The sequence below is a fragment of the Macaca thibetana genome, chromosome 13, assembly GCF_024542745.1.
Source record: "Macaca thibetana thibetana isolate TM-01 chromosome 13, ASM2454274v1, whole genome shotgun sequence".
NCBI classification, from domain to species: Eukaryota; Metazoa; Chordata; class Mammalia; order Primates; family Cercopithecidae; genus Macaca; species Macaca thibetana.
Genome location: NC_065590.1, coordinates 39,196,697 through 39,215,827, shown reverse-complemented (window position 1 = coordinate 39,215,827; position 19,131 = coordinate 39,196,697). Strand labels below are relative to the sequence as shown.

Sequence of the window (19,131 nt, the reverse complement as noted above, 5' to 3'; positions counted from 1 at the left end):
GCAACAGAGCAAGACCCGCATCTCTACAAAAAAATTAAAATATTAGTCAGGATGGTGTTGCACACCTGTAGTCCCAGCTGCTCCAGAGGCTGAGACAGGAGGATCACTTGAGTCCAGGAGGTCGAGGCTACAGTGAGCCATGATTACACATCTAGCCTAGGCAACAGAGTGAGATCTGTCTCAAAAATAAAAAAGAAAGAAAGAAAAAGAAAAGAGAAACAAGATTTCAACTCTGCCACTGACTAGCTTTGTGGTGATGGCAAGCAGCAACCTCTCTGAAGCTAGGGTTCCACTTCTGCTAGTGAGACCTGGGCGAGATTGTCCTCAGAGTCCTCCCAGTTCCCATACCGTGTGATTGTCTGCAAATCTCCATGTTTGAAAAAGAGGAAAATTATGCATGTAAATGGAATGGAATTTTATAAAGGATACAACATAAAACAGATTAAGAGACAGATTGTTTGGCTTGAATTCCTAAACAATTACACTGCGAAGTACAAAATGAGACTTCTTGTTTGTAACTTAAAATTTTAAAAGAACTTTTATGGATGAAAAGTACCATAGAATCTCATGATTAGTCTGTTCACAAGCTAACAAATTATAAAATGTCTGTCTCCTTTTCTAGAGAGAAATAAAGGGTCATTCAGGGACTACCAGCCCTCGAGTCAAAATTAATTTCCAGTAAATCTGAAAGGAGAGCAACATGTCCACGGAGTGATCCCAACACCTACAAAAACCACAAAGGAAGTGAAAGCAGACAACAATTTTCCTTCAGAGCAGTGGGGGTGTGAGGTCTTGGTAGGTTTGCTGTGCACAGAGCGCCCATCACCTTCCCACCAAGCCCGATTCACAACCTAAGTGACTCTGGAGGGCTGAGCAAGGAAATGGATTGATCCCAGCTGGCTCCTAATAGTTCACGAATCTCTGATGCTCTGCTTAACCCAGAGTCTGTCATTTCTTTTTCACTCCCAGGCTTTTCTGCAGATGCCAAACTCTAGGAGAATCTCTTCTCTCCCACTGCTTGACAGCCTTGCTAACCCACGACATCATTCCCACAGCCTTCTGTGGCTCCCTAAAGCCGCTCCTGTAATCTGCTAACCCCACCATTCCAGAACAGTGGCACATCAATAAAACCCAGCAGTTCTGTTATTTGGGTTTCATTAAGCTTTTCAGGAAAATCTTTTGTGGTGGACAGATAGTAAAGGAAACAGAACAAAGAAATAAAGCACCAGCTCATTAGAGCAGAAGCAGAGCACAGAACCGAAGCAGAGCATGGAGCCAAACTCTACTCGCTTGGAAAGGGTTGGCTAGGGGGTCTTAGAAGTCTGCAGTCTCTATAAAAGGAATGTTGCTCTTCAGACACTGAGCAGTGAAACTTGTCAGTGGCATTTAGTGGTTTAATCCAAGCCCTAGGATATGGACTTTAGGACAGAACAAAATTGTTCTAGGGATGTGAGCCCCTCCTTACCTGCTAACAATCCAAACCCCAGGGACTGACTTCCTCACTTGAGACTGGCTGCTTTCCAGTCCCAGGACCTTATCCAGCTTGCCTTCCCCTTTCTCCAAGAAATTCTTCCTTGAAAGGAGATACACTTTAGCATAATAACTCTTTAGACGGATATTTATCAAGGGTCTATTCCTCACCAAATATCATGTGCAATGCTTTGGTGTCCATTGCCCTATTCCACAGGGATCTACTTAGAGGCAGAAGCAGAGAATTTGCTGAGCCCTTACAAGAGGTTGCATAGAAGCCTCTAAGTGGGAGGTCCCAATTTTCCAAGTTGGGGCTCAGAGCAAGAGGACTCACCCTGCTTAGGACTTCTTTAACGGAGGATCATATTAAAATGTCGACTCTCATTCGACACATCTGGAATTGGGCTTGAGATTCTTCATTTCTAACAAGTTCCTCGACCACTCTTTGAGCAGCAAGGCCCTGACTCCTGGAGGAGAAGATGCCACCTCCTATGCGTCACCCCTGCTTTGGTTCTGATGGGAAGGGTAGGGCCTTGAGGGAAAGGGTGTGACTGCTGGAAATGGCTGGTGCTCTTAGAGGATCCTGAGTGAACACATCCAGCCCCCTACTTCTTCCCAATTCAATCTCCTAAAGATTTTTTCCTTTTTAATAAACCCAGCGGTTAAAAACTAGCTTGTTAGTTAAAGGCCTGAGGGACACAGAGGGAGGCTCATGCCCTACCACTCAGTTCATTAGCTGGAGTAACAACCAATTTCAAGGTGATTATTGCTATTATAAGCTCTGATCAATTTTTTAAACATGTTTCCAGGTTTTGAACCTAAAGCGGGAATATTAGAGCTCAGAGAGCAGCTGTGTTGAGAATTAGTCATATCCCCAGATTAATATCTGATCTCTCCATCAAAGAGAATACAGGACACATTTAGTTAGGGTTCTAATTGTACCTCCAATAAACCTCCACCACAGTGAAATACGAGTGCCCATAATTTTTAGTTTCAACTTCCTATACATAATCCATCTGACTGGATGGTCTCAAGCAGAGGCAGTTAAAGCAATTTGTTTCACTTACATAAAGAAATAAATCAGTGCTTAATTATGTGAGGTTTATTATTAACAGTGCTGGCAATCTGACCATATGCCATGACTTCATCTTTTTACATTAAGAAAAAATATGAGAATATACTGACTGCTTTTATGATGCCTGTGCCCACTCCAGAGTGATGCTTGGGGAGGAAAGTGGCACACAATGTGACCCAATGAGGAGAAGGAGGTTCTACGTGTTCACACTGTTCTCAGCACCCAGCTGTGGGCCTATGATGCATGCATAATGGTCAATGAACAGTTGCCACTGAGAAAAGGCAGGAAAACTTCACATCATCCTTAGTACTGCTTCCCAGTGTGAGAACAAGTTCATCAAATCTTTTTTTCTCCAGAATCTCAACGTCTTTCCTACACCAGCATTAAATCACCAGCATGCAACAGAAGAGAGGTCACAGATTTGGTGTCAGAAATGTGAGTCCAGATCCCCACTCTCACTAGCTGTGTGATTTGAATAAGTGATCCAACCCCTCTGACTTCCTATTTATTTCCCTAGCTGAAAACATGGGATATTGATGCCTCCCATGCCAGTTCATATGAGGATTAGACATTATGGATGAGTAACACCTGGCCCATAGTAAGTGCTATTAAAAGATAGCTATTACTTTGGAAATTCCTATTCTAGGGATAAATTGGAGAACTAAAACTTAAGCATGTCTACATCCTATGGTCGTTGATGAACTGATGACATCAGTGACAATATTTCAAATTGGGCTTTTAGTTTGCTCTTGCCTTTGATGTCTATTTCTAGCATTTAGGGCCAATTTCCAATTTCTCTTTAGATTGCTGTGTATCTCATAGCAAAACAGTGAGCATTCTGAGGTTCATCTGTTTTATAGATGATCCAGTTCTTAGGGAGTTAAAGCTTTCAGGATGGGAGCTGTGACTGGCAGGTTGGCACTCAGGAAATACATGACACTGGCCCCTGGAACTCCTCCTGCTGTGGCAGACAACATGCATTCTCCTGTATTCCTTGGCAAAAGAATCCAGTTGTAGATGCCCAGCTAAAATATGTCTTTGCAGGTCAGGATGGCCAACAATACACAAATGGAAATTGTTGAAGCAGATTTTCAGGAAACCTCCTTGAGGGAGGCACAGACAGCTGGCATCTCCTCCTCTCACACTCTCCTCTTCCCCGTACTCCATTCCTGAGTATGGAAGTGATGATTAGAACCCCAGCAGTCAGATGGAACCATAGTCAGCCCTGGGGATGAAAGCCGTGGGCTGAGGATGAAGGGACAGGAAGATGGAAAGAACCTGGGACCCTGATGACACCAAATTAGCCTCAAGACTGCTTGTCTCTGATCTTCTATTGCAGCGGGGGCAAAAGAAAAATGTAAGTTATGTAAGTCACTGTTATTACTGATCTATGTTACTCGTAGCCAAATGCAACTACTTTTTGGATTTTTACACATATCCCAAGCAGACTTGCGCTATGCACAAAGGACCCTGGAAGAACAGTATTCCAGATCTGTGCTAAAAATGCAAAAGCTTTATCTACCCCAAATAAACTAGTATGTTACTCATACGTGACTAAAAATGTGGATATTCCTTCCAGAGGGAATAATTTATTTAATTTTACAATATTCTGGACTTGCAATAAATACCCCAAAGGCATACCTTCTACAAGGTCTCTAGTTTAATTGAGTCCACGTTCTGAAGCTTATGAAGTCATCAGTCCTAAAATAGCTCTGCTTTTCATCCCTCACCAGGACAGTCTTAAACTCTTTTTAAACTCTTTACTAGACACTGTAGCAAAATAAAACGTACTTGAAAACATTAAGGGCTGATGAACTGGTTTGGATTTTCTCCAATCCTCTAGACTTTCTCTCCTTCCCATAGCTCTAAAAAGAAGTTCAGCCACTTTGAAATGAAGGCACTTGATTTGGGGCCACCACACATTGATTTATCTAGCAGAAGGTGCTTGCATTTTTCAAGCCAGAGCAAAGGGCTTCCATACCACTGTGTCATCCCTTTGGTGAGGTATGATGGTTCTTGGTTGCCAGATTAAATAGAAATAGAGTGTCCCATTTCTGGCTCCCATGAAGAGGCAACTGAGACGGGCTGACCTGAGAAAATAACCATTTTTCAATAGAGAAATGTATTAATCAAGATAAATTCAACTCCTAGTTTCCCTCACCATATCTCATTTTAGGTACCTAGAATGGAGAAATTAAAAAAAAAGAATGCATTTTTTTTTTTTTTTTTTGGTGGGGCGCTGTCTTGCTCTGTCATGCAGGCTGGAGTATAGTGGTTCAATCATAGCTCACTGCAGCACTGACCTCCTGGGCTCAAAGGATCCTCCCACCTGAGCCTCCCCAGTAGCTAGGACTATAGGTTTGCACCACCATGCCTGGCTTTTGTTTATTTTTTTATAGAGATGGAATCTCACTGGTTTACCCAAACTGGTCTCAAACTCCTGGCCTCAAGTGATCCTCCTGTCTCAGCCTCCCAAAATCCTAAGATTACAAGTGTGAGCCACCATGCCCAGCCTCATCTGAACTTTAATGAGATATTTGATACCATTCTACACAACATTTCTATCTTAACTTTGCTTACCTTATATTGCTGACATAACATGGATCTACTAACACTTTACAAGTGGAAATTAATTGTTCAAAAACCCTCAAGATAGTAAGCAGACTAGACTTCTGAAATCTGTTCTCATGTTATTTAAAATCTTTATAAAATAATAAATGAATAGCTGATATTTTACATGTACAGATGCAATAGATGGGTTGGAACTGTTCATATCAAAAAAGCATAAATAAAATGTAAATGCCTTCATTTAATTAGTAAATATGGCTCATTTGAGCACAGGTTGGTATTTAACAGAGAACGTGCAAAGAAATACACAAAATGAAGACACTGACAGAAAAGAAACACTTGGTTGAAGGGAAAAGGAAAGGGGACTACAAGCTTCTCTGAATTCTCTGAAGATAATATAAGATTATGTTAACTCCACCAGCTAACTGGCAATCCTTTCCCCCAGCAAAGGTGACAGGTTAATCATTCTATTTAATATCAAAAGCCCACCCTGAAAGCTCAAGGTTCCGAATCTGGGAGTGAGCAATGCAGAACTCCATTTCCTAGCTCTAGAACACCAAAAGGCAATTTGTGGGACTAAGTAGACCACTAGCAAAGAATCCCAATCCAGCCTTCCATAGTCTCCAGCCAGGACTTAACGAGGCATGAATTTTCACCACAAAGTAGATTTCTTCATTAAATAGCTAATTAAGCTCTTTTGAAAAAGGGATTTTCAACAGAGCTGATAAATTCAACCCAAACTGGAGCATTAACTAATCAAAGCAAGAGACTTCTGCTCAAAAGTACAAACCAAAAGGCTTACAATTCCCACCTCCTCACATACCTTCATTTATAGATAGATAGATAGATAGATAGATAGATAGATAGATAGATAGATAGACAGACAGACAGACAGACAGACAATTAACCTGTTCCTAGATGTGATTAAATAAACACTTGGAACCTGAAATCATGAATTTAGGAGAAGCTATCTCAGTCCAATTCACACCGGAGAGTAAGGAAGGAACCCAGCCAACCTGTGCTTCCTGGGGAGTCCATTGCCAGGTCAGCTTAGCACCTTGTTAAGTTGTCTAGTTCTTGATATTGATGGGATCAGTAAATTAGTAACCCCCTGCCTTCAGTTAGAAATCACAAAGTAGGACTTCCATTATATTCATCTTTGTGTTCCTTAGAAATACTGGATTTTCCAAAACTGTAATTATGTCCTCAATCATAAGCTCAGAAATGATAGCAAAAGCCGGGAGCGTGGCTTAGGCCTGTAATCCCAGCACTTTGGGAGGCTGAGGCGGGCAGATCACTTGAGGTCGGGAGTTCAAGACCACCCTGACCAACATGGAGTCTCTACTAAAAGTACAAAATTAGCCAGGCATGGTGGCGCATGCCTGTAATCCCAGCTACTCAGAAGGCTGAGGCAGGAGAACCACTTGAACTCGGGAGGCAGAGGTTGCAGTGAGCTGAGATCGCGGTGAGCAGAGATCGCGCCATTGCACTCCAGCCTGGGCAATAAGAGTGAAACTCTGTCTCAAAAAAAAAAAAAAAAAAAAAAAAAAAAACCAGAAATGACAGCAACAATTTAAAATAATATATTTTCTAGCACTTGATTCTTAGCCCTGCCCCTACACACAAGCATACTATGTCTTATCAAACTACATAGAAAATAGGCAGTCCACCTTTTAATACCATTTTGCTCTAGATTACATATTTTATGCATATAATTTCAAATTTATGAAAATTATAGAAAAACATACAACAAAGGAAAAAAAACACACACACACAATTCCCTTGATCAGAGAGCTAGATCCTAGACCCCATTAACATTTTGGTGTTTCTTTTGTCAGTCACATTAGAAATGGTATGGACACATATAAGTTTTAGAAAAAATGTATACTGCTTTGTAGCTCACTTTAAAAAACAAAAACAAAAACAAAACAGTTTCACTCTTGTCGCCCAGACTGGAGTGCAATGGCACGATCTCAGCTCACTGCAACCGCCGCTTCCCGGGTTCCAGTGATTCTCCTGCCTCAGCTTCCCAAGTAACTGGGATTACAGGCACCCACCACCACACCCAGCTAATTTTTGTATTTTTGTTAGAGACAGGGTTTCACCATGTTGGCCAGGCTGGACTCAAACACTTGACCTCAAGTGATCCACCCACCTTGGCCTCTCAAAGTGTTGGGATTACAGGCATGAGCCACCACGCCCGGCCTATAGCTCGCTTTTTCACTAAGGAATACATACTGAACACTTTTCATGGCACTAAATGTTCTTCTACAAACTTATTTTGAGTAACTGAATAATATTCCATCAAATATGTTTACTCTAGCCAATCTTCTATTATTGAGTATTCAGGTTGTTTCTAATTTTTTACCAGTAAAACATTGCTTCAGCAGGCCATGGTGGCTCACACCCATAATCCCAGAATTTTGGGAGGTTGAGGTGGGAGGATTGCTTGAGCCCAGGAGTTCGAGGCCAGCCTAGGTAACATGGCAAGACCCTGTCTCTAAAAAAAACTAAAAATATATTAGCCAGGCATGGTGGCACATGCCTGTGGTCCCAGCTACTCAGGAGGTTGAGGTGGAAGGAACACTTGATCCCAGAAGGTTAAAGCTGCAGCGAGCCATGTTCATACCACTGCACTCCAGCCTGGGTGACCAAAAAAAAAAAAAACCTTGCTGCAATGCCTGCCCTCAGAGAGAAGTCATTGCTCACATTCATATTTTCCAGGACAAATTGCCAGACATAGAATCGTTGGGACAATGGATGTGAACAAATTTTAAATGCTCATACACGTTGGCAAATTTTCCTACAAATAAATTGCACCGATCACACTCTACCAGTAATATATGTAAATGTCCTAATGTATGGTCAGTTTCCTTACATCCTCACTAACTTTAGTATGATTTTTTTTCTCTTTGCCAACTTAAAAGACCTTGCTGCAATGCCTGCATATCATATTTGATTTTAATCATATCAAACAAAAGCATATCAATTTGATTTTAATTTCTCTTATTGCTGATGAGATTGAACCTGTTTTTGTTTGTTTATCGTCCATTTGTGTCTCATCTTTTAAATTATTTATTCATGGTCTTTATCCATTTTTCTATTAGGATATTTGTCTATTTGATTAGTAAGAATATTGTATGCATTAGGGATATGTGCCTTTTAGGTGACATATAGATTATATATGTGTTTCCCACTGTTTGTCTTTTAACTTCCCTCATAGTGTTGACATATAGAAATTTTAGAAGGTTTTCATAGCCAAATCTATCCCTCTCTTCTCCCATATTTTTATTCCTCTTATAAAGCCCTTCCCTGCCTCAAGTTATCATTTATTCAACATTTTCTCCCATTACATCTATTGGTTTGTGTTTTGCTTTTGTCACTAACCTACACATTTAATCCATCTGAAATTTATTTTGCCACGGCAATAGGAAAGAACCCTCCAACTTTTTGTAAATGGTTAAGTCTGAGCCCTAACTTACGCCATTGATATGGTATACATTCACAACATTCTTATGTACTATATTTGGTCTGTAATTTTAGCACTGTGGTTAAGAGCTTTGGTTTGGGAAACAGACTTGATTCAAACTCACCATTCCTACCTTTGTGACCTTGGACCAGTTATTCAACCTGGTTAAGCTTCAATTCTCTCACCTGCAAAGCACTTAGCAAAGGGTCTTGCATATAGTAAGTGCTCGATCAATATTAGACATTAGCAACCTTTTCAATTAGATCTCAGAATGACCACACAAACTCTGCATCTGCACCTGATTGGTTGTCACTGCAATATTAAGAAATAGTCTGGAAAATTTCCTCAGTAGCCTGAACCTAGCTCATGAGGCAACCTTCCTCCCTTCAACCAGACTATGTAGAGCGCATTGACAATTCAAGGGGAATGAATCAGATCACTGCTTTTCTCCACAAAGCTTCTAGCCTCCCTTTCACCCCATGCCTATTAATGTAAGCCACCAGAAGCCAGCAGCAGAGGGAGAGGAATCCACAACCACAGGTCAACATCATTGCCTTCCCCGCATGCAGAACACTCACTCTGCTCCAGCCTCCTCCCTAACTCACAGAAGATGACTCACTTTACTCCACGGCTTAAGGTATTTATTTTCCCTTAAGGAAGAACTAGTGTTGTTACACTTGGAGGTCCCGATAGTTTGGGATTCAGGAGAAAAGGACAGTGGAGGAAAGAATTCCAGGGTAAGATACTCAGAGAGTTTGCAATTGTTGTGCAATTAATTTAACAAACTGTCCCAATCTCAGATAACTTCTAAAGACTGAAAAAAAAAAAATACTACCTGATTAAAAAGCCAAGCAGTTAAATTGGAGGCATAAATTGGGTCTTTATTACCAAGTGCTCCACCTCTCTCTTAAATCATTACGTTCACTCTAATATTTCTTTAGCATAGGGGTAGAAGGCAGTTTGATGTATAATGGAAAGGACTCAGTATTTGGAGTTAGTCATAACTTCTAAGATACATCATCAGATACCTGCAAAACCCTGTCTTCTAGCCTAGTTCAGTTCAGTCTGTATCTTAGCAGTTACTATTTGCCATAGGATAGGGGTAAAATAAAGCAGTCTCTTGACTGGGATAGCTCAAATTCCATTTCCTCTCTGGTATCCACTCTTCCCCACTGTAGCATAAGCTTCTCAATTAGGAAGACTATGTCTGCTACCACCTTTTAGAAACCCAGGAGCCAAAGTCCTATGATGCATTCAATAGCTGTCCCAATACATTTTGGAAGGAAGAACTGAGACATGCTGTTACTGTTTCATATCACTATGCTCCAGATGGAGAAAATCGTTTTCCCAAGTAAATCAGGGCCCACGCTATACCTTGCCTTATCCTCTAGGGCACCACTCTCTTCTTGGTTTCAGTTCAGCCCCACAAAAGTAATAGTGAAAGAATCAGACCTGGGGCTTCCAGGTCTCTTATCATGCCATCTCCTCTGTTTCTCTCCACTGATCTAGAAAAATGCAGTAGATACTATAGGGCAGCTGACTCTTTGAGTAGCAGGCCAGAGTCTCATGAATGCATGTCCCTGCTGGATCCCCGTGGCATGAGGGCACTATAATTAAGTGCTTTGACTTTATTACCTCTTCCACCTGAGCCTTCCCTGCTCCATTATATGTATCCATCAGTCCTTAGATTTCATACCTAGGCACTTGCTTTCAGTATCTCCATGTCTGCTGCACTATCAATTAATGGCTGCAAAGAATTCCCTAGAATCCAAGCCTTCCTGGCCACATACCCTGGGGTCCAAGTGGCTCCTTCATTTTGGCAGATTGCTCCCATGACTTCTTGGGTCTTCTAGTCAGCATCAAGGATATTGCAAGCCACTTCCAAATTGTTTGCTCTCAGTATGCAATATTCCACTCTTCTTCCTCTGGCTACAGTTGAGAGAGCCAGGGAGTAAGGTCTCTGCCTGTGAAGAGGATCTACCTCTGCACATAGCCATAATTTGATTCCCCTCTCTGGGATTCATACAGGGAGTTACTGAGCCAAGAGTTTATTATCGAGCTTAGCATGAATATACAGTGAGGAGAGCTGAGTGCAAAACCAAATGTTCCAAGTGTTCCTAATTCCATGTGTTTTGAAGTGCCCGAAGCAGGAATTTTATGGAAGAGGGAGAGTCTTCCCTGGTGGTAAATTAAGGAGACTTCTTTTTAGCTCTGGATCACAATCAGGTCTTTAGCAGTCAACTAATCCCATTCTGTCTTTATTTTCTAATTGTATTCTTACCAACACAGCTCAGCTTTTTTCACAGTAGAGTAAGCCTTGCTAAAAAAGAAAAAAAAAAAAAAAAAGCTTCTCTGTTCCGAGGCTCCCTCTAAAACACGTCTTTGCTTCCAAGGGTAATGAACTCTTTTATAATAAACGCCTCACTTTAATGCACGCTCTCTTTGGTTTCCAGGAACTGCCTTATAATTACGCCGCTCAGTATTGCATGTCAGAGGTTTGCTTCGCCTTTAATATTTTATGAAGAAATTCAGATTTTGACAGTAAAAATATTTAACCCAGAGGACCCGAAACCCAGACTATTATTTTGTAAAGTAGCCATCTAGCTGCACACTTGTGCACCGCTGCCTTCCCCAGTGCATACTCACACTCTTTGATACTCTCTGAGCAGACCCAACCACATGCTGTCCAGATGGAAACCTGGCTGTATCATTACATTATATTGAAATAACCCAATACCACCTGTTTCTGTTGGGGTTCCTGCCAACATTTTCCCATAAAACATTTATTTTGCTAATATTTTAGTTGGTCACCACAGAAGGACACTTGAAGTTAAAGATTTACCATGTGTTACCACCACTCAGAGCCAAAAGAGGCAAAAAATAAAATAAAAAGCCCTTTGAAACCAGGCAGCAGAGTTTGAGAAGAGCAAATGTCTATCTATTGTTTCCAAAGGTGGATGCCTCACCTGGCATGATGTCATCACGGGCACAGGGATTTCAAAACAAGCTTTTCTTGGCAATCTTCACAGAATGAATTACTCTCCTGTCTCTGGTGCTCATCTTTGGATCATAAAATATTTTCAGCTTTGTGAGAAGATCTTCCTGCTCCTTGGCAAATTGTATTTTGTAAATAAGTTCATGGAGATAAGGAATTAATTAGATGAATTTAATTTATAGATAAACATGCATATATTATTTGCATTCCATGAAGAACAGGATGGGTGAGGGGGAGTCAATGTCACATATTAGGAAATGACCCTGCACAGGATGTTCAAAGTCACTCGATGCCCTTGGGGGCAGAAGCAATGCATTTATCTTCAAGATTGAACAGCCAATGGAACCCTTTGGTCAAGAGACATAATGCAACATAATTGTCAAGTGTTTTGTTTCTTTTTTCTACCCTTTGCAACTACTTCCTATTTCTTGTTATGAAATACAAAGTTAAAGCCAAACTAGCCCAAAAATCAGAAGGCCATTGGAATAGTTTGCCAAAGGTATCATTTGGAGCTGGATTTGGGAAGGAAGAACTGTTGGTACCTGGTTGCCCGTTCACCAACTACCTCATGTGCCACTGTAGCTGGACCCAGCTTCCCTGCTGTATTTTTAGCTTACACCTACATTACAGTCTTAATTTTCTCCCGCACACTGAACCCCCTCTCAACAATAAACCCCAGAGGATGGGGGAAACACACAGACTAATGGCATTTGGCTGCTACACATCCCTAACATCTCCAGTCTTTTGGCTCTTATGACTCCTGGGATATCCATCGATTTCCCTGGGACTCTCATGCACTACAAGACAGTCTTTCTATTATTATACTTGGTGATTCACTTGCAAAGGTTAACTGCATGGCCTTTTTCCCGGCCCTGGTTAATTAGGAGGATGGGTCTTCCCCTAATCCCCACTTCTTGACTGGCTTATTGCTAAAAACCAGAGGAAGGGAAAGGAATGATGTTAGCCTGGAGCCCCACTCATGTAATGTGTCTATTTTTCTGCCAAAGGAGCTCTTTTACACCAAAACACCTACTTCGCATTGTAAAAGTAATTTATATTTTAGATATTTGTTTTAAAAGTCAACTTGTAACCTGTAATGGCTATAGATATAGATTAAGGATCACAAGTAAAGCAATGTACCTCTCCTGGTGGCTTCCATTCACGTTCACATATCCTCCCTAAAGACAGATAATCATATAATTAAGCAATCCATTTCTCAGCATATATGCGCTGTACAGAAGACAGTGATACAGTGAATTCTGGTGTGTGCTTTGGTTCAAAGTATAAAATACTGAATAATCACATTTTTTATGAAAGCACTTGACCTTTAAATTGATATTTCCACCCAACAGATTATAATTATTGTTCAAAGAGATGTTGAATGCAGCACAGCTAATCCATAGGTGGCCCGTCTGTTACTCAACGGTTACGGCTTGTGTCCAACTGATGATATTAGCTGACAGCCATAAAAAGGGCAGAAAGGGTCACTTTTGGCTTCCTGTCAATACCAGCCTTGATTTTTTTTTCCTCCTCTAAGATCATGAATCTGAATTCTTAAGGTCAACCTAAATTCATAAATATCACCTGCAGATTTGCATCTTTCTACTTACAGAATGTCACCATTCTGGATGAAGCAAAGCAGGACAAGTGGTAACTGAGTCTTGAGTGTTGATCGAGGCTGCTTCCAAAACAAAAGTTCCCCCTTAAGTCGAGCTGCCAAATTTAGCAAATAAAAAATACAGGATGCCCAGTTCAATTTGAATTTCAAAAGGATAAGTATGTCCCATACAGCAAATTATTCATTATCTGAAAATCAAATTTAACGGGGCATCCTGTATTTTATCTGGCAGCTCTACCCTGGAGCAGTCAATCTCTGAGTCTGATGTGCCCTAATTATCTGTATTTTTCTCTTTTCTACAGAAGATACATCAAATACAGACAGCTATAGCAAACAACATACTCAGGTCACTGATGGCTGAAAACAAGGAGCACTAAGAAGTCAATATCCATCATCCTGTCTGTTGTTTATTTTTATTAGTTACTGATTGGACCATTTCCCTTTTCATGATTAAACAACTCTCTTAATCATCGCCTCAATTCCTGGAATCCTTTATCAAGAGCAAGGACAACTCTGTCTGGGCTGAACAAGGAAAAATGTGAAATATATGCTAATATTTAAAAGCTTGTTTACCCTGCCAGCATCTATCAAGGTAAGCACATTGTGTGAATTTATCATGAGACGTGCACAAGGAGATGCAGTGGTTTCTGACACAGTCAAATCTGTTCTGGTTAAGCTCTGGGAATGGGCCCTATCCTTCCCCCAAAGTGTCTTCCCAGCACACCAAACTCAGGCCTAGACCAAGAGGAAGGGCCGGAGCCACCATGGTGAGCAGAAGGCAGAGAGGAGAGCTCTACAGACACCCACAGTATGGCTATCAGGCCAAAAGAGCATCCTGGCTCACATCTGCAGACTTCTCCCTCACCACTGGCTATCCTGCCCTTGACTGGCTAGAAGGGAGGATCACAGATATAAGGATATCACATCCTTATAAAATTGTACTGAATCCAAGGCTCAGGGAGATAAATCTCCCTGGCCTTCCCCTGCATCCCCCTTCCTTCATGCCATAAATGGGCCACCACCATAAACTAAATCTGAAATCACAGCATATCAGAAGAAAACAAACTAAAAATCCATACCAAAGCAGAAAATCAAGAGTGGAGACTGAAATCATGATTCTTATCTTTATTGACCATTGCATTGATGAGAATCAATAACAACTGTAAATGTTTCCATTTCACATTTAGAATGTTTTATATTGGTCTAGAAGTTTAGAGTTCAAAGAGAATGTTCATTTACCTCATTTTATATTGCAGTGATTTATTGTACAAAAGGAACTTAAGAGCCTTTTGATCAATCTGTAACAGATATAGTTTTCCTAACCAAGTGTTTCTCCAAGTATGGTTCTCAAAACTGGTCCATGCCGGCAGCATCAGCACCACCGAGGACTTGCTAGAGATGCAGATACTGGAGCTCCATCCCCAGACCTGCTGAATCAGAAACCCTGGGAGTAGGCCTAGCAATCTTTTTTGTCACAAGTCCTCCAGGGAATTTCTGCACACCCTATCATTTGAGAACCACTGCCCTAGCCTCCTAGAGACTGCCAGGGCTTCCTGAGTTCCTCTTCACCATCTGAACCAAACAGTGGCATTTTTCAAGCACTATTTGTAGAGTGTTTATCTGTCTTTGCCAATAGTAAAGTCGGGTCTTCAGATTTCTGTACCAGATTTAAGAACAGACTGTAACGCAGTAGTTTTCAACATTAAGAAAATGGTTCCCATTTTTTCTTCATACCCTCTCCCCATCACACGCACGCGCGCGCGCGCACACACACACACACACACACACATACATACACACACGCTGCCCCTGCCCATTTCACAGTGTCTCTCCCAGCTCCCCAGACCCCTATTCTGGGACATTCTGCACTCCCTCCCCACACCCTCCTCTATAAAATGCACTTTTTAAAATCTTAGCCTCCAGTCTGTATCACCTTCGCCTCCATATTCACCCATCCCCCATTAGCCCTCTTCAGCCTCTATCTTTTTGCAGCTTCCAAAACTTTTGCGTTTACAGCCTCACCCTAGGCACTATCTTTCACCCAACACTTTGTGTCCATTTCTGGAACCCTGTCTCCCAGCTCCCCTCCTTCCCACTCCTGCCCTACATACATTTTCTCTCCCACACGAGTGCCAGCTCCTTTCCCACACGTCAGCCAGACTCCCTCATTTGCTGCCCATCCCCAGTTCCCACTTTTTTCTTGATGATTTTTGCTCTCATCCCCTAGAATAGAGATGACCAGTGCCACACGCAATCCTCTCTGGGTCTCCCCTCCTCTGACATCCTCTCCTCTCCTCTGACATCACCAGTCTTTGGCTTTTATTTCTGCTTCAATAGAAATATTTTTTCTCTGAGGCCATAGTCTTCTCCAACTTTCATACTTATCTTTTGTTACCTATCCACTAGTTTCTTTTTTAAACATATTGAAGTGAATAGTTGATTTGAAGGAAAAAATATTAGATTAAAAAATTGTTCAGGTAATAAGAGGATGAACCAAAAAATGTGGATGTGGTCACAGAACAAATGATGGTATCAAATGCTGATGCAGCAGGGGGTGGTGGGCATGTCGGAAAGCAGAATATGTTAAATATTGTGAGAAGAGACCCTGGGGTAGAGACGAGCATGTAGCTACAGATAGCAGTGGGATGCCAGCATGAGAAGGGTGGAAGGAAGGTTCAGGTAAGACAAAGATGTTTATCCTTTTTAGGTCAAAGCCCATGTTGAAAATCTAACGAAATCTAACAAGTCCTCATAGAAAAATGCCCAAACAAGCAAAAGTTTGCATTTATTTCTGGCACGTGGAAGAACTCATGAAGCCTAAAGGGGATGACGTCCAGAGACCTCAGGTAGAGAAACATGCGGGGTTTGGGCGCCAGTCCAAAAGGCTTCAATGCCAGAAAATGCAACAAAACTTGGACTTCATCCAAGTGGCAAGGTGGTATGTGTTTTAGGATGCTCAACTTTGCGTACTTTATATTTTGTGTACACATCTCATGCCCAACCTTCAGCAAGACTTTGTGAAATCCACGTTTTGATTCCAGAAACTTCAGGCCAGCAATATCGGCTCGATGCCAGAAAAACCAGCCACTAACATATTTTGAAAATGATGTCGTAGATAGAGTACAGGAAATGATTATCACTGGGCAGATAAAAGGAAAACATCTTAAAAGAGAATATAAACTTTTTAACCTACTCTAGAGGCAACATGTAAAAACGTCTGTGCACCAGAGAAAGAAAATTCAGTGATATGTGTGAGGAGTGGTTTGCATGTGTGTGAGGTTAGAGAAAAAGCCACATGTGGATTGCAAATGTATTGGTTTTATCTACTGAGTGCTATTCTGCCAATCCTGAAACAAGAAAATTACCATTTTTGTGTTTTCAGTGTAATAGTATCAGGTAACACAGATTCATCGGTTGCCATATGCCAAGCACCTCATGTGCATGGTTTCATTCAAATCCCTTCTTTACCCTATGAGGCAGACATTCATATAAATGAAGGGCTGAGACCCAGAGAGCTTACGCAAAGAATGGCTAAGTTGCTGTCCTAGAACCCGAAACTGGGATGAACTAGACCAAGATTAAACCAGATGGCCTGACTCTGTCAAAGGCTTGCTTCTTAACACCATTCTGGATCCAACAATAGTTCTCTCTCCCCAAAACTGACATGGCTCAAAATCTGAATTCCCCTGTTGACCCAGTTTCCAACCAGATCCACAAACTGTAATTGGATTATGCAGTTGGAATCTGAGAAACAGGAAAGTGCAAATGGCCAAAATAATGAGCACTCGTTAAACTTCTTGGAAAGAACAACACTGCTTCAAGGCAGTGCCTACAAGCAAGTTTTGCTTGAAGAAAATAACTAAAACATAATCATTACTTTTAGAGATCTTGGTTGATTTCACCCAATATCCATTCCTCTGCTTGTTTTCCCAGAGAAAATGTGTAGGTGCCCTCTTATTAAAAATAAACTTGCATCCCAGTCTACCCCAGAGCAAGATCAAATGGCTACCACAGGGAGTGATATGAAAATGGAGTCATTTCTTTGAAATTCCCAAGGGTGCTTTTTTGCTTTAAAGAGCAATGAAGTCACTTTCTGCTAGTAATTTGTTATTTCCACCAGTTATTCAAATATTTGTCTACATGTTGAAAAATTAGTCCTTATTCAAACAAGTTTTTGCTTTTAGAGCAAAGACATTCTAAATGTTCAGTAAAACTGGATTCTAGCAAAGGGATACACATAAAGATAAAGTAATTAAAGGCACATGCTCGCTTTCTTCTTAGACAAGCAAACTAAAAATACAAAAAAAAACAAACAAAAGCCTACACCTTTCTTCAGTAGACATGGGGCTTCCCAGATTGGACTGGACGCCTAAGCTCAAAAAATGAGGTTGGCTTCATCCAAACATCACCTGCTTTCCCATTTCCCTGGGCTTGCATGCTAATCAGGTTCAGTCATTTCTGAAAATCATGGTTCCGGCTGGTCTTTCTTTTGTCCTTGGCATTCTTAGCCTCAGCCAATAGCAGTATGAAGACATTAACCTTATTAAACATAGATTGTGGCTGGTGTTATTGGAAAGAAGTTTAGTTTGTTGTTCACCCATTATCACATTATAGATGACTTTTATCGCTATAGTGGTCATGTTTATGTGGGTAATTGCCCCCTTTCCATCCAAATAATATAAGTACCATTAGGCAGGAAGGAAAACGAAATGGGAAGGAGAGAGTAGAGTGCATAATGGGAGGAAAGGACTATTTCCTAAATGCTCCCTGACTTACTGTAGGGAACAAATGAATTGCTGCACCCTTCTAAAACTTCAGTGCCCTTGGTAAAAGCAGACAGAGACAGGAGAAAGGGTAAGCATTTTGTCTTTCTGGAAAAAAGGGCAAATTATTATATATATATATACGTGTGTGTGTGTGTGTGTGTGTGTATACATTTTTTTTTCCCAAATACCACTCAGTAAACTAAGTATTTCCATACTGTTCCCAGTAAGCAGGGGAAAGCATATGGAAGGAGGGAGAGAGAGATCATACATAACTTCTTCAGAATTGAGGGAGGGTCAGGAAAAGACTCAAAGAAATAAACTGTGTAAATAAATACAATAACTAATCCTAACAGCCTCTGAAACCTCACTTAAGGCATAGATGGTGCCTAGAAGCCAAAGTTTCCACTCAGTCAGCAATAGCATTCAAACACATCATCATTTAGGGAGTTGCTTTTTCTCATCATCTGTTTATCCTCAACTGCCCTCATTGTTCAGCACAGTAAGTGCTCAGTAATTGCCTTATGAATGTATAGGAAATCACCTCATTGAGCATCTACCATATACATAGGATTCTTTTTAATAATTATCAAGTTTCAGATACGTTAAAGTTAGGGAAAGAAAATTTGGTTTGGGTCAGCAAGTTCAGTAAATCGGTCTCGTAAAAGAAGTGTGAGGAGAGCATTTTCCATTGACCTTTTCTCCACATTTAAAGTGTCTCTGAATTTGACAGTAGATATCAAGAGATTTGGAAAAGGTCATGCCTCTTGCCCAAGTAGCTCAACTTCCAGTTATCTGCCCCCAAGGAAGTCATAAGAGGTATGAACAAGGATTTATGGTGGAGATGTTCATCACAGCACTATTTAGAATATCAATATCCATGGATACACATGCCCAGGCACAGGGTCAAGTTTAAATTAAGCTGGGATCAAAGTCAAGTCATGCAATGGCCTCCCAGTGACCATTACATGTGATATTTTTTAAAGTTTCTTTAATGGCATGGAAGATATTTGATGATATAATGATAAATGAAAAAAAGCAGGATGCAGTGCACTTGACACAGGATGATCAAAATCTACATCAGAGAAAGAGCTACAGGAAGAGAGAGACACACACACATAAAGAGAAAATCAAAAGTTAACATTCCAAGTCACGATGAGGGGTTACCCCTTA

General features: G+C 41.0%; 1 long non-coding RNA gene across 1 annotated transcript in view; it reads right to left on the bottom strand.

Moving 5' to 3' along the window:
- Positions 1 to 14,308: 14,308 nt before the first annotated feature.
- The window catches only part of LOC126934115 (uncharacterized), a 29,466-nt gene continuing 24,643 nt past the window's right edge, over positions 14,309 to 19,131 (bottom strand). Inside the window, exon 3 of the long non-coding RNA XR_007718836.1 lies at positions 14,309 to 14,852. This is a non-coding gene — a long non-coding RNA (uncharacterized LOC126934115). The remainder of the gene's footprint in view (positions 14,853 to 19,131) is intronic.